Genomic DNA, 13,076 nt, shown 5'->3' with positions numbered 1-13,076 from the left:
GGGCTAACTAGTGTAGCGCTTGGAGGGGAGATGGACCCAGATGGCTTTGGGGAGCAAGTAGAGATTTCCCTAGTGTCCCTGGGAGAAAGAGAAATGGTGCCCAAAGCCCACATGCCCCGAAATACTTCCAAGTACAGGCAGTGGGTCACCATTAATGGGCAGAAGGTGGAGGCTCTGCGTGACACAGGAGCCAGTATGACTACTATCCAGAGTCAGCTGGTGTCCCCAGAGCAGATAGTCCCTAATACATTCCACCAGGTCATAGTCGCTGACAATCGTGAGAGTCACCTACCGGTGGCTCTGGTTCCCTTTGAGTAGGGGGGGGTCTCTGGTACTCTGAAAGTAGCTGTGAGTCCTGCCATGCCTGTAGATTGTCTGTTAGGCAATGATCTTGAGCACACTGCTTGGAAAGAAGTAGAGCTCAGATCTCACCTGGAGATGTTAGGGTTACCTGAGTGGGTCTGCATGACCACCAGGTCCATGGCTGCCCGGGAAGGGAGTCAAGGGTGTCTGGAGCCTGGAAAAATGGTCCAGACAGCCGCCCAAGAGGGGGGCCAGGGGCGCGGGAAACCCACCTCCAATGTTCCCACGGTGGTAGACGAGGTCCCTGAGGAAGAGGAGGCCCCAGGGCCAACCGGGGAGGACATAGCTGCCCTGGGTAACGTAGAGGGGGGGCCAACCAGAGAAGCATTCTGCAAAGTGCAGAGAGAATGCCCCACCCTTGAGGGTCTGAGGAAGCAGGCCACAGACCACGCAGCAGGTGATGCCTCTGGCGCTCACCATATTTACTGGGAGAATGATCTCCTTTACAGTGAGCGTAGAATTCCAGGTCCTGGGCCACACCGTGTGCTGGTGGTCCCCCAGTGTTACCGGAAATTCCTACTAGGCCTGGCTCACGACATTCCCCTGGCAGGACACCTGGGCCAAGACAAGACCTTTGACAGGCTTAACACCCACTTTCATTGGCCCAGAATGAGGAAAGCCTCAGATAACTTCTGCAGAGCTTGCCCCACCTGCCAGGCTAGTGGGAAGGCAGGGAAACGGCTTAAAGCTCCCCTGATCCCACTCCCAGTCGTTGGCACCCCCTTTGAAAGGGTGGGCATCGACATTGTTGGTCCCTTGGACCCCAAAACTGCCCTGGGCAACAGGTTTATCCTGGTTTTGGTGGACCATGCCACCCGCTATCCAGAGGCAATCCCTCTGAGAACAGTGACTGCAAAGGTGGTGACCAGAGCCTTGATGGGAATATTTACCCGTGTGGGATTCCCTAAGGAGGTCGTATCTGACAGGGGCACAAACTTCATGTCTGCATACATGAAGACCCTGTGGGATAAGTGTGGGGTGACCTACCGGTTTACCACTCCTTATCATCCTCAAACCAATGGGCTGGTTGAGAGATTCAACCAGACCCTGAAAGGCATGATTGGTGGCCTGACTGAGGCCATGAGGCGTAAGTGGGACGTCCTCTTACCCTGCCTGTTGTTTGCTTATAGAGAGGTGCCCCAGAAAGGGGTGGGGTTCAGCCCCTTTGAGCTTCTCTATGGTCACCCTATCAGGGGACCCCTAAGCATCGTTAAGGAGGGCTGGGAGAGAGCTCCCCAGGCCCCTCCCCAGGATGTGGTCAGCTACATGCTGGCCCTCCGCAAACAAACCCAACGCTTCTGGAAGGAGGCCCAGAGTAACCTCGAGGCCAGTCAAGAGGTGATGAAGGAGTGGTACGACCAAAAGGCCACTCTAGTTAAGTTCTCACCTGGAGACAAAGTTTGGGTGATGGAGCCAGTAGAGCCCAGGGTTCTCCAGGACCGCTGGACTGGCCCTTTTGAGATCAAGGAGCGTAAAGGGGAGGCCACTTACCTAGTGGACCTCAAGACCCCTAGGCAACCCCTAAGGGTCCTCCATCACAACCGGCTCAAACCTCACTTTGAGAGGTCTGAGGTCAGTATGCTCCTAGTCACCGATGAGGGCATGGAAGAGGAGAGTGAACCTCTCCCCGACCTCCTCGCTGTCAAAGAAGGGGATGGGTCAGTAGGTGGTGTCATTCTCTCTGACTCCCTGACTCCAACACAGAGAGGGGACTGCTATGAGCTGTTAGAGCAGTTCTCCCCCCTGTTCTCCCTTACACCTGGACTAACCCACCTCTGTGTGCATGACATTGACACAGGTGACAGTGCTCCTGTAAAGAACAAAATTTACAGGCTGTCAGATAAGGTGAAGGCCAGCATCAAGGAGGAGGTCTCCAAGATGTTGACTTTGGGGGTTATTGAGAAATCCAGTAGTCCCTGGGCCAGCCCTGTGGTATTGGTTCCCAAGGCTACTGCCCCAGGTGCGAAACCAGAACTCCGGTTCTGTGTGGACTACTGGGGTCTCAATTCAGTCACCCGGACTGATGCTCACCCCATCCCCCGAGCTGATGAGCTCGTTGACAGGCTAGGCGCTGCCAAGTTCCTGAGTACGTTCGATCTTACTTCCGGGTACTGGCAGATTGGCCTGACTGAGGGGGCTAAAGAAAGATCTGCTTTTTCCACCCCTGATGGCCATTACCAATTCCGGGTGATGCCATTTGGGCTGAAAAATGCCCCCGCTACCTTCCAACGGTTGGTTAACGGGGTCCTAGCTGGTAAAGATGCCTTCTGTGCAGCTTACCTAGACGACATAGCTGTCTACAGTTCCAGCTGGGAGGAACACCTGCTCCACCTCAAGGAGGTGCTTCAGGCCCTGCAACAGGCAGGCCTGACTGTCAAGGCTAGTAAGTGCCAGATTGGGCAGGGTTCCGTGGTGTACTTGGGGCACCTCGTAGGTGGTGGAAGGGTGCAGCCGCTCCAGGCCAAGATTGAAACTATCAAGGCCTGGCAACCACCTAGAACACAGACTGAGGTGAGAGCCTTTTTGGGCCTCACTGGATACTACCGCAGATTCGTCAAGGGCTATGGTACCATTGCGTCCCCCTTGACTGAACTCACTTCCAAGAAACAACCTAGGTTGGTGAATTGGACAGAGGCCTGCCAGAAAGCCTTTGATTCTCTGAAGGAAGCCATGTGCACGGCCCCCGTGCTCAAGGCCCCTGACTACTCCCAGGAATTTATTGTCCAGACAGACGCTTCAGAGCATGGCATAGGGGCTGTTCTAGCACAGCTGAATGAGGAGGGCTCAGACCTACCAGTAGTCTTTATTAGCAGAAGACTATTACCACTGGAACAAAGGTGGAGTGCTATTGAGAGAGAAGCATTTGCTGTGGTCTGGGCACTGAAGAAGCTAAGACCCTACCTGTTTGGGACTCACTTCCGGGTTCAGACAGACCACAGGCCCCTCAGATGGCTCATGCAGATGAGGGGGGAGAATCCAAAACTCTTGAGATGGTCCATTTCCCTACAGGGGATGGACTTTACGGTGGAGCATCGCCCAGGGGTTGACCACACCAATGCTGATGGTCTCTCCAGATACTTCCGCCTTAGCGATGAGAGCTCCCAGGAGGTCGGGTAGCTCTCCCCACTTTCAGCTGGGGGGGACACATGTTAGACCTGACATGCCTTAGGGTGGTCACCCCTAACTTTTTGCCTGCCTCCCTCCACTTTTTGGACCCTGTTTTGCTGGCTTTTAGACTCTGTGCACTTTACCACTGCTAACCAGTGCTAAAGTGCGTATGCTCTCTCCCTTGTTAAACATGGTAACTTTGGATCATACCTGATTGGACTATTTAATCTACTTATAAGTCCCTAGTAATGTGCACTACATGTGCCTAGGGCCTGTAGATTAAATGCTACTAGTGGACCTGCAGCTCTGGTTGTGCCACCCACTTAAGTAGCCCCCTTAACCTTGTCTCAGGCTTGCCATTGCAAGGCCTGTGTGTGCAGTTTCACTGCCACCTTGACTTGGCATTTAAAAGTACTTGCCAAGCCTAGGACTCCCCTTTTTCTACATATAAGTCACCCTTAATGTTTGCCCTAGGTAACCCCAAGAGCAGGGTGCTGTGTAGGTAAAAGGCAGGACATGTACCTGTGTAGTTATATGTCCTGGTAGTGTAAAACTCCTAAATTCGTTTTTACACTACTGTGAGGCCTGCTCCCTTCATAGGCTAACATTGGGGCTGCCCTCATACACTGTTGAAGTGGCAGCTGCTCATCTGAAAGGAGCAGGAAGGTCATATTTAGTATGGCCAGAATGGTAATACAAAATCCTGCGGACTGGTGAAGTCGGATTTGATATTACTATTCTAGAAATGCCACTTTTAGAAAGTGAGCATTTCTTTGCACTTAAATCTTTCTGTGCCTTACAATCCACGTCTGGCTGGGCTTGGTTGACAGCTCCTTGTGCATTCACTCAGACACACCCCAAACACAGGGTACTCAGCCTCACTTGCATACATCTGCATTTTGAATGGGTCTTCCTGAGCTGGGAGGGTGGAGGGCCTGCTCTCACACAAAGGACTGCCACACCCCCTACTGGGACCCTGGCAGACAGGATTGAACTGAAAGGGGACCTGGTGCACTTCTTAGCCACTCTTTGAAGTCTCCCCCACTTCAAAGGCACATTTGGGTATAAAACAGGGCCTCTGCCCTACCTCAGGAGACACTTGCTGGAGAAGAAACCTGAACCAGAAACTACATCCTGCCAAGAAGAACTGCCTGGCTGCTCAAAGGACTCACCTGTCTGCTTTCTACAAAGGACTGCTGCCTTGCTGTTGGCCTACTGCCTTGCTGAACTCTTGTCTGGCTGTGAAAGTGCTCTCCAAGGGCTTGGATAGAGCTTGCCTCCTGTTCCCTGAAGTCTCAGGACCAAAAAGACTTCTCTTTTTCACTTGGACGCTCCGTGCACCGAAAATTTCGACGCACAGCTTGTGCCGCGGCGAGAAAAAACGCCGCACACCGACGCTGATCGACGCGACGCTCTCGGGACGACCGGAAATCCGACGCACGGCTTTGCAAGGACAACGCCGCCCGAACTCTAGAGGAGAAATCGACGCGACGCCTGCAGTGAGATCGTAATTTCAACGCGCAGCCCCGCAGACCGACGCGCAGCCGGAAAACAAGCAGGAAAATCCACGCACAGACCCGGGACATCTGGTAATCCCCGCGATCCACAGAAAGAGACTGTCCGCGCACCGGAAAACGACGCCGACTTCCCCGCGTGGAAAATAACGACGCAAGTCCGTGTGTGCTGGGGAGAAATCGACGCACACACCCTTTTTCCACGCACCTCTTCTTTTGTGGCCCTCTGAGGAGATTTTTCCACTCCAAACCAGGTACTTGTGCTTGAAAGAGACTTTGTTCATATTTTAAAGACTTAAGACACTTTATATCACTTTTCAGTGATATCTCTACAATTTCACATTGCAACTTTATTCTTTTTGACCTACAATTATCCTGATAAATATTATATATTTTTCTAAACACTGTGTGGTGTATTTTTGTGGTGCTATATGGTGGTATTGTATGATTTATTGCACAAATACTTTACACATTGCCTTCTAAGTTAAGCCTGACTGCTCGTGCCAAGCTACCAGAGGGTGGGCACAGGATAATCTTGGATTGGGTGTGACTTACCCTGACTAGAGTGAGGGCTTTTGCTTGGACAGGGGGGTAACCTGACTGCCAACCAAAAACCCCATTTCTAACACATAGGTTTCCTTGATGCCTATTTTTCACTCTATGTATTTTTCCAAATGAATGACTGTATACCTAGTCCACAATGAAAAACCACTTCAAGGTGCACCTCAGTTAGTGGCTCTGGGTACCTAGGGTTCTTGTTGGACCTACAAGCCCTATATATCCCCACAACCAGAATGTCCAGTGGATGTAACAGTATATTGCTTTCAAAATTCTGCCATAGTTAGAATAAGTTACAGATGAAAATGTAGGCCCAAATGGCTGTTTTCTCATCTGAATTTCAATATTTATTTTTATTTCAATTGCTACTTTCTTTGGGAAAACCTTGAAGGATCTACACAATTCACCCTTTATTGAATTTAGAATTGTGTCTACGTTTCAGAAATGTATAGCTTTTCTGGATCCACCGTTGGTTTCATACCCACTTTTAACGCCAACTGGAAGCAGGTTGAAAGCAAAAAAGTAGTAGGATAAATGTGCTATGTCCCAGATAAATGTCAAAACCGTGTTGAAAAAATTGGTTTTCTGATTCAAGTCTGCCTATTTTAGCACCACAAACCCTTTGTTAATTCCATTTGCAAAGAAAAAAAAATGCTTTCTTCCCCAGCATTTTCTTTTCCATTGTTAAAAAAAATAAAATATCTGCATTTTGGCTAATTTCTCGGTCCCCTCCAAGGAAATCCGCACTCCCTGGATACCTTTAGAATCTCCAGGATGTTGGTAAAAAAGCACTCAAATTTGGCATGGATACCTTATGTAGAAAAAAAGTAAGGGGGCCTAAGCACGAACTACACGAAATAGATGAAAAAAAGGCATAGCACTGGGGTGAAAAAGGCCCAGCAACGAAAGAGTGGAAGCACTGTGAGCTGAAGCTGTATGTTCTTCAGCTGGAGTACAGGAGCCCCTTATTAATGCTTTATTGAAATAATTTCAGACAATCATTATTATAATACATTGTAATGTGTGAATTTATGAGACGTACATGTATAGTTATTGGTGAATTTTGGACAAAGCCAATAGGTCTGTTTTACATTAATGTGCTACCCCATTTGATAAGCCAATAGGCTCACTGCTTTTTCTAGTTAAGTCAACTTTAAACATTTCCCAAGCACAAACATCCCAAGACATCAAAAATTACCCCACCAAAATACTTTGCAGAAAAACCTAAAATATATAAAAACACATTTTACATTTAATACAGTGTCATCCATAAATCAATAGATGTTTAAAAAAAACATATAGCACAGAACATGTTTTTCAAGATAGATCCAGTGCCTAGTGTTGGCTGGCCATTGTGGCCCATGAGCGACTAGACCCCAGACAGTAAAATTAGCAAAATAGTTCAAAATTCACAAACAACAAACAAGAAAATGGACAAAAACTACTTTAAAACCAGGTCCCTAACCCTCACAAAAAATTATCTATAATGCCTATAACTAACATTAACTACAACTCACCACTCTACAATGCATTGTGTTCTCACAGATGATGTCATTTCAGATGTCATAAGCCTTATTATAACTGCCATGATTTCACATGCTATAAGTTATATGATATGCTAGGGTATAACCAGTGCATGGAGAAACAGAGAGTTGTAGTTAATGTAGTGTGGCGATTAATGCAGGAAGAATGTGTCCAGAGGTGCACGATGAATAGTAAATTGAAGGTGGTGCATACATTATAACTGTAAGTTCTATATAGTGGTGCATACATTAGAAATTCGAGTCATAACTCTAACTTTATAATTTCTCCAGTTCGTATAGTTTAAGTTGGGTTTGTATATAAATAACATTTTCTTAGCTGTAACCTAGCTATAACCTTTGTTTTAGACCTGCCATCCTTAGTATGGTCTTCCCCCAAATATTTTGCCTGCTTTCCTCATATTTTTGTGGATTTCTTTTTGTTGGCCTTAGGAATCTGAGCACTTTACCACTGCTCACCGGTGCTAAAGTGCTTATGCTTCTCCTCCAAACATGCTAACATTAGTGTATATATCAATCAATCAATCATGGATTTGTAAAGTGTGGCTAATCACCCATAGGGTCTCAAGGCAAATTGCCATATCTTTTACCTGCCCATCCATTGTAAAGCGATATACCATATATACAAGGGCCTGTAAATTAAATGCTACTAGTGGGCCTGCAGCACTAATTGTTCCACCCACTGAGGTGGCTCTTTAAAAATGTCTCAGACCTGCCACTTCTGAGACACTGTGGCCCATATTTATACTTTTTGACGCAAAACTGCGCTAACGCAGTTTTGCGTCAAAAAAATTAGCGCCGGCTAACGCCATTCTAAAGCGCCATGCGGGCGCCGTATTTATTGAATGACGTTAGCCGGCGTTAGCCGCCGGCGCCGTCTGGTGTGCGTTACAAAAAACGACGTACACCAGGCAGCGCCGGCGTAGGGGAAAATGGAGCTTGGGCGTCAAGAAATGGGGCAAGTCAGGTTGAGGCAATTTTTTCGCCTCAACCCGATTTGCGCCATTTTTTTTCACTCCCAACCCCCATTGAAATGACTCCTGTCTTAGTAAAGACAGGAGTCATGCCCCCTTGCCCAATGGCCATGCCCAGGGGACTTCTGTCCCCTGGGCATGATCATTGGGCATAGTGGCATGTAGGGGGGCACAAATCAGGCCCCCCTATGCCACAATTTTTTTTAAAAAAAAACACTTACCTGAACTTACCTTAATGTCCCTGGGATGGGTCCCTCCAGCCTTGGGTGTCCTCCTGGGGTGGGCAAGGGTGACAGGGGGTGTCCCTCGGGGCATGGAAGGGCACCTCTGGGCTCCTTCAGAGCCCACAGGTCCCTTAACGCCTGCCTTTTGCAGGCGCTAAAAAACGGCGCAAAAGCGGCCGTATGTCATTTTTTTTGACCCGCCCACTCCCGGGCGTGAATTTTGCCCGGGAGTATAAATCCGACGCACATGCCTCGGAGTCGATTTTTTAGACGTGAACGCCTACCTTGCATCTCATTAACGCAAAGTAGGTGTCCACGCTAAAAAATGACGCAAACTCCATGGACTTTGGCGCTAGACGCATCTAACGCCAAAGTATAAATCTGGAGTTAGTTTTGCGTCAAAATTGCGTCAAAAAAAACGACGCAATTCCGGCGCAAACGGAGTATAAATATGCCCCTGTGTGCGGTTTTACTGCCACATTGACTTTGCATTAGAAACCCTTGCCAAGTCTTATACTCTTCTTTTATTACATATAACTCACCCGTAAGGTAGGCCCTAAGTAGCCCATAGGGCAGGGTGCTGTGTAAGTAAAAGGCAGGACATGTATGTTTACGTTTTACATGTCCTGGTAGTGATAAACTCCGAAAGTCGTTTTTCACTACTGTGAGGCCCCTCCTCTCATAGGTGAATATTGGGAATTCCTCAATACACTTTTAAACTGTAATTCCTGATTAGAAAAGAGAAGCTGTGTCATGTTTCATACCTTTGGAAAGGTAATGATAAATCTTCTTTACTGGTGAAGTTGGATTTAACATTGCTATTTTATAAGTGCCACTTTTAGCAAGTGGGCATTTCTCTGCTCTTACAGCTCTGTATGCCTGCAGCCTGTTTCCAATACACGCCTGAGGTGGGTGCATTTCCTTTAGACAGCCACAAACACAGGAAGGTTAGGTGTGTCTGAGTGCTCATCTGTATTCTGATGGCTCTTCCTGGGTAAGAAGGGTGGGAGCGCCTTACTCTTACACCTGTATAGGTAGTGCCTGTCCCCACACAAATGGCTGCTTACCACCTGCTCATAGTCTGGAGCCAGGGCTGAGGAACAAAGGATACTTGTGCACTTCAAAGACCCTTCATTGAAGTCACTCCCACTTCAAAGACACATTTGGGTATAAGTACTGGTTGTCTGACCCTACAAAATCAGACACTTCTGGACGTACATCTGGATTCTGTTAGAAGAACTGCTGTGCTGCAACATGGACTATCACTCTGCTGGACTTCTGACCTGCAAGGACAGCTTTTCTGATATGCTGCCCTGCTGCTTTTTGACCTTGCTGAGGGAGACCAAGGGCTTGTTTGCTTGCCCTCTGTAGCTAGAGACTCAGGGATATGAAAGTCTCTACCCCGCTCCTTAGCCTGGTTCACTGGAAGTGGACCAAGATACTTGCACCACCTGTCTGCTGGAAGTGGCAGCCAACGCATTAACCCTGTTTCGAGAGTAGAACCAGCGCATCATATTCAGAATCAGCAGGTCGCATTCACATTGTCGCTGCATCGAAACCACCACATTACCCCACTACTAAGGAAGATTGAAGCATCACTTCACTGCGTGGAAAAATCTGGTGCATCGGCTTTGAAACCAGTGCATCAAAATCGCATCTGAACCACTGCATCTCCACCACTCCGGAAGGATGATCGTTGCATCCCTTCACTGTGATGCGGCGAGTGGCAGCTTTCTCATTGCGAGGGGTGGCCGCTCGGGTTCAGGAATCTCGCTCTAGCTCACCAACTTAACGTTGGCGAGCGAGAGAAAAAACTCTGCTCTGGGTCACTTTGTGGAGTTTTTTGCAACTGCGGGGAAAACTCTGCAAACTCTGCCGGCGGAGCAGAATTCTTCACCCACCCCTTTTATTACCATTGTAGAGATGCCACTTTTAGAAAGTGGCCTTTTCTCTGTGCTTATAACTCTAGTGCTTTTGCAGCCTGACTCCAGTCCACATCAAGGGTAGAGTGACAGTTCTACTTGGTGCATACTTTCCAAACATCCAACACATAGGAGGGTCTGGGTATGTCAGAAGAGGTAGCTCCATACTGATAGTCTTCCTGGGCTGGGGAGACGAAGGGTCATTCACACCTTACTTTTGAATAAGCTGTGTCCTGCCCTCACACAATGGACTGATTACCCCCTACTCTGGAGACAGGGCTGGGTTGAAAGGTTGTTTTGCTTCACTTGAAAGGACTCTTTTGAAGCTACCTCCTGAACAAAGGCATTTTTGAGTATAAGTAGACAGGGCTTGTTCCATGATGGTTAGAGCACTATTGGACCTGGAATCAAACCTCTGTCAGAGAGACTATTGGACTGCACAAATTACTCATCTGGACTGCTCTTCTGTTTGTTGCCCTGCTGCCTTGTGTCTGCTGGGTGGCACAAAGGACTCACCCGGATTGCTTTTCTGCTTGTTGCTTTGCTGCCAGCTGGTCTCTGATTTGGACTTCCCTGGCACTGCGGGACTGCCAGGAGAAACCGCCACTGCTGCCCTGGTGTACTGGCCTGCCTGGCCCTGTATGCCCTATATGCCCTGTGTTCCACCTCGAGTATTCTCCCAGGGGTCAGCTTGAGATTACCTATGTGCCTTTGCTGACCCTGGTTCTGAAAACGTGTATATAACATATGGGTCGCACTATACTTTGGATTTATGTCTCGTGTCAGCTCGTGGTGAGCAATGGGTGGGATTCTGCTAGCCCTTGCGGGAGTTCGTTATATTTCTGTGCTTGGTAAGCATTTCAACTGTTACTAGAGTGCGTCTGGAGCGCTGCAGCTAGGGCCCACAGGAGGACGGGCCCACAAGTCCAGAGGATCGCCGGCCCTGCCCGTGAGCTAGACCCGTTGGGAGAGACATGCCCTTGGAGGACTTCCCCTTGCGGGGGTCGGCACGCTGCTCACATTAAAACGACAGCCGTGCCGAGGGAACCTCCCTTGAAGAGGCCCCATTCAGCCTCTGTGCCTTCGCTCGGGGGAAGGCGAGGTTTCCATTCCCACTGCGGCGCCACACCGAGGGAGGAGGATAGCTGCAATGGTGCCAGTGCAGTAGGGGGAGCCCCAACAAAGAAGGAACATTCTCCATGGGCAGCCACCTCGCGATACAGGAAGAGCAGTCAGCGGCTCCAGCTGGAAGCCGCACCACATGTTCAGGACGAGTACAGGCTGTGGCCCCAAGCCCCGTTTTTGAAGGTTCTGGGCACAGGTGGGTCCTGGGAGGTCTCCTGGCTACCACCTTGCAGTGTGTGCCCCTCCATGTTGCTCATATCTTTGGGGACCCCAATAAGTTGAATCAGATAGCAGGATGGGGTGACGATCCTCGACAGAGGGCCAGATCCTGCTGATTCTATTTCCTTGGTTTTACCGCATAATGTATAGTAGGGGTCCAGATGGCCCTGTACCCCACGTTGGACATCTAAACTACCGTACAACCCTCGATAAGAGCCTGGGAGCACTGGGCCCCATACTTTTATGATGACAGATGTGTTTTTCTTTGTTACATGCTGCATTTTTGTGCCCTAGGATTGATGTATGTCATATTTCTTCTAACACCAAGAGCACCAATACTGTTTCATGGACTGTAAGATATGCACAGTAACGTTTTGTTGGTGATATTCTTCTTATGACGTATGCAAAGGATGAGGATATCCTTTTTTACATTCATAATGATGATGACCTGACAACTGTTTGTTTCATAGGGTATACTGATTTGTGTGATGACCTGCCAGCTGCTTGCTTAGCAGAGTATTACTGGTTCATGTCATTTCTGGTCTAATGATGCTGTATACAATACAGTATATTTTTATATAACTTGTTGTGGAGTTTTCTTTGTGGTCAATGGTGTGAGTGTGTTGCGCAAACGCTTTACACATGATCTCTGGGGATAACCCTGACTGCTCTGTGTCAAGCTACCAGAGGTGACCACAGGTTATTTTTGGTGTGTAACTTACTTGCCCTGACTAGAGTGGTGGTCCCTGCCTGGCTGAGGTGCCTATCCTAGCCGACTAGGAACCCCATTTCTAACACCTGGTGTATCGGCTATGGAATGGATGCATCGCCAACCATGCATGAGGAAAAAGCAACACATCTTGTGTCTGTGACCAGGATTAAGGTACTTTGCTCAGCGGGCTCTGCGTGGGTCCTGCAGCTGGCCTGCGCTCCATCTCAGGTGGCCTGAACTCTTGACTTTGTCCCGGTCCAGCGCGACATCCAATAACCACTAACCACTATTTAATTCTAAGTGCTAGAGTCTTTAATTATTTAAAAATGTATAACAACTTCTACTTATTGGATTCTTGTTGTTTTGGTATTGATTTATTTATATAATTATTGTCTATTTTTCTAAAGCAGTATGGAGTCCCTTTGTGGTGTTTTCATTATGTTACTGATAGTGTGTGTGTGTTGTACAAATACTTTACACATTGCCTCTTGAGATAAGCCTGACTGTTTTTGCCAAGCTACCAGAGGGTGAGCAGAAGTTATCTTTTAGTCTGTGTCTGACTTACCCTGTCTAGAGTGGTGGGCCCTATTTGGACCGGGTGCATACTCCTGCCAACTAGAGACCCCATTTCTAACACTATGGGGGTCATTCTGACTCCCGCCGGGCGCGGTCACTGCGCGCCCGGCGGGAGCCGCCAAAATACCGTACCGCGGTCGGAAGACCGCGGTGGGTATTTTGAGGTTTCCCCTGGGCTGGCGGGCGGCCTCCAAAAGGCCGCCCGCCAGCCCAGGGGAAACCGTCCTTCCCACGATGAAG

The sequence above is a fragment of the Pleurodeles waltl genome, chromosome 4_2 (genome assembly GCF_031143425.1).
Source record: "Pleurodeles waltl isolate 20211129_DDA chromosome 4_2, aPleWal1.hap1.20221129, whole genome shotgun sequence".
Classification (NCBI taxonomy): domain Eukaryota; kingdom Metazoa; phylum Chordata; class Amphibia; order Caudata; family Salamandridae; genus Pleurodeles; species Pleurodeles waltl.
This window is presented reverse-complemented; position numbering follows the sequence as displayed.